The sequence below is a fragment of the Glycine soja genome, chromosome 12 (assembly GCF_004193775.1).
Source record: "Glycine soja cultivar W05 chromosome 12, ASM419377v2, whole genome shotgun sequence".
Classification (NCBI taxonomy): domain Eukaryota; kingdom Viridiplantae; phylum Streptophyta; class Magnoliopsida; order Fabales; family Fabaceae; genus Glycine; species Glycine soja.
In genome coordinates, this window is record NC_041013.1 from 35,624,358 (window position 1) to 35,628,009 (window position 3,652).

Consider the following 3,652-nt stretch of genomic DNA (forward strand, 5'->3'; position numbering starts at 1 on the left):
TGGTTTATCATTGCTCGTTGGGAACCTAGGATCACTTCCTTGTTACTGCATTTTAATGTTTATTTGATTCAGGTACGACCTCGATCAAATTTGGCGCCGTTGCCGAGGAGCAGTGTCCAAAGGTTCATAATAGTTAGTGTTGTGTTAGTGTTTAATTCTTGTGTTAGTGTTTAATTCTTTTGTGCTGTGTTAGTATTGTTTAGTACTTTGTTATTTTGTTTATTGTGTGTTCTGTTTTAGTTTTTCTGTTCAGCGCTTCCCCTATTTCAATTTTGATGTTTTGCTGTGAATAGTGTTTTGCAACGGATTTAGCGACCACTTTTATTGAACTGGAAAACAGGGTAGTAGTGGAAATCCCTTAGCTACGGATTTTAGAGACCACCCTTGCTGAATTAATTTGGATTTTTTGTTTTGGTAGCTATAGTTGTTATTTTTGGCTGAATTTTTTTGTGGTCACTTCTTTTGATCCATATTTTGTGAGAAAAATAGCTGGAGCCCTTAGTTTGGTCAGATTTGAAAGTTCCAAAAAAGTAGCAAATTTGATTTTTGTCAAAACTTCAAACGGCCATAACTTTGTCAAAAGTTTTTTATTTTCCAAGTATTATTCTCTTATTTTTCTTAACTTATCATTTTTAGCTTCTATAGTTAGACTTTGAATTTTTGTTTGAAATTTGTTGTGCTATCTTTCATCATTTTATAAGGTTGCTCACAAAATTTCAAGTCATTTGGATATCATTTAATGGTAGTTGTAGTTCAAACCTACACTGTTATTTGCATAAGAAGGCAACTAGTTGTGCATGTTGAATATAGTGTATGACTAGAGGCAATCCATCTGACTTACAACCCTTTGATCCTGAGATAGATAGGACATTTCATAGATTAGTTAGACATCATTTAGTACCTTTTGAGCATCCTGAGCATTCTGTTATTGGTGATTTTGAGCATTATTGTTTTGAACATTCTGATTTTGAACATTCTGAGAACATGGCACAACCTCCATCCCGTGAGAGGACTCTAAGGGAAATGAGTGCACCTGATTTCACCTACGAAAGCTTGTGCATCCAATACCCTGATGAGGATGTCCTATATGTTCTTAAAACTGGACTGATCCATTTGCTTCCAAAGTTTCATGGCCTTGCAGGTGAAGACCCGCACAAACATCTGAAAGAATTCCATATTGTCTGCTCCACCATGAAACCACCAGATGTCCAGGATGATCACATATTTCTGAAGGCTTTTCCTCATTCTTTAGAGGGAGTGGCAAAGGACTGGCTATATTACCTTGCTCCAAGGTCTATCACGAGCTGGGATGATCTCAAGAGAGTATTCTTAGAAAAAATTTTCCCTGCTTCCAAGACCACGACCATCAGAAAGAATATTTCAGGCATTAGACAACTCAGTGGAGAGAGCTTATATGAATACTGGGAGAGATTTAAGAAACTATGTGCCAATTGTCCTCACCACCAGATTTCTGAGCAGCTTCTCCTCCAATATTTTTATGAAGGACTCAGTAACATGGAGAGAAGTATGATAGATGCTGCCAGTGGTAGAGCCCTTGGAGACATGACCCCTGCTGAAGCCAGAAATTTAATTGAGAAGATGGCTTCAAACTCCCATCAATTTAGTGCCAGAAGTGATGCTATTGTCATTAGAGGAGTGCATGAAGTAGCCACAAATTCATCTTCATCAGCCGAGACTAAGAAGCTTGAAGGTAAACTAGATGCCTTGGTTAACTTGGTAACCCAACTGACCATGAATCAAAAATCTGCACCTGTCGCCAGACTCTGTGATTTATGCTCCTCTGTCGACCACTACATAGACCTTTGCCCTTCTGTGCAACAATCTGAAGCAATTGAACAGCCTAAAGCTTATGCTGCAAACATCTACAACAGACCTCCTCAACCTCAGCAGCAAAATCAGCCACAACGAAACAATTATGACCTCTCCAGCAACAGGTACAATCTCGGGTGGAGGAATCATCCTAACCTTAGATGGTCGAATCCTTCACAACAGCAGCAACAACAACAACAGCCTTATTTTCAGAATGCTGCTGGTCCAAGCAAACCATACGTTCCTCCACCAATCCAACAGCAACAACAGCAACAGCCCCAGAAACAACAAACAGTTGAGGCTCCTCCGCAACCTTCCCTTGAAGAACTTGTGAGACAAATGACTATGCAAAACATGCAGTTTCAACAAGAGACTAGAGCCTCCATTCAGAGCTTAACTACTCAGATGGGACAATTGGCTACACAGTTAAATCAACAACAGTCCCAGAATTATGACAGATTACCTTCTCGATCTGTCCAGAATCCCAAAAATGTCAGTGCCATTACATTGAGATCAGGAAAGCAATGTCAAGAACGTTAACCAGCAACATCATCCTCATCCGCAAATGAACCTGCCCAACTTCACTCTACTCCAGAAAAAGATGATGACAAAAATTTTAAGAGTAAGTTACCTAACAATTTCTATGCAGGTGAATCTAAAGAGAAGCAACATATCCCTCTTCCATTCCCTCCAAGAGCAATTTCCAACAAAAAAATGGAAGAGGCAGAGAAGGAGATCTTGGAAACATTTAGAAAAGTAGAGGTAAACATACCTCTGCTGGATGCAATAAAGCAAATTCCAAGATATGCTAAATTCTTGAAGGAACTGTGCACTAATAAGAGGAAGCTTAAAGGAAGTGAAAGAATTAGTATGGGCAGAAATGTCTCCACATTGATTGGTAAATCTGTTCCCCAAATCCCTGAAAAATGTAAAGATCCAGGTACATTCAACATACCTTGTATTATAGGGAACAATAAGTTTGACAATGCCATGCTAGATTTAGGAGCTTCTATTAGTGTGATGCCTCTATCTATTTTTAATTCTCTATCTCTTGGTCCCTTGCAGTCAACTGATGTGGTAATTCATTTAACTAATAGAAGTGTTGCCTATCCTACTGGTTTCATAGAGGATGTCCTAGTTAGAGTTGGTGAACTAATTTTCCCTGTTGATTTTTATATTTTGAATATGGAGGAGGGATTTTCTAAAGGATCAGTTCCCATCATTCTAGGCAGACCTTTTATGAAAACTGCTAGAACTAAGATAGATGTATATGCAGGCACACTATCTATGGAGTTTGGTGATATAACTATTCATTTTAATATTCTTGATGCTATGAAACAACCATCTGAAGATCTTTCTGTATTTCGTGTTGAAATAATTGACATGTTGTTGATGAATACATGACCGATCTTCATTCTAATATGCATGCTTGTCACTCTTCATGCATTGAATCTGAATTTGTACTTGATCATATGTCTGAATTAGATGCTGAGAGTGAATCTAAATTTGATATTGATTACATGTCTGGTGATGTTTTACCTCTTGAGATTGATTTTATAAAGTCAGATGGAACTAACCATGTTTCAGGAAGTACACATACTTCTGACTTTCTTTATGAGGTACAGGCTGAGAAGCCATCTCTTTCTACCACTATCCAGCCGGCCACACCAAAATTGAAGCCTCTACCATCAAATTTAAAATATGCTTACTTGGATGATAACAAAAGTTTTCCAGTAATTATATTTGCCTCCCTTGCTAATGAGCAAGAGGAGAAGTTGTTATCAGTTCTCAAGAAGCATAAGAAGGCTATAGGCTGGACCCT

General features: G+C 38.3%; 1 non-coding gene across 1 annotated transcript; it reads right to left on the reverse strand.

Annotated features, from left to right (window-relative positions):
- Nucleotides 1-1,362: 1,362 nt before the first annotated feature.
- Nucleotides 1,363-1,469, reverse strand: LOC114380597. The gene has a single exon (XR_003659773.1). It is a non-coding gene; the product is annotated as a small nucleolar RNA R71 (small nucleolar RNA).
- Between the last annotated feature and the right edge of the window lie 2,183 nt (nt 1,470-3,652).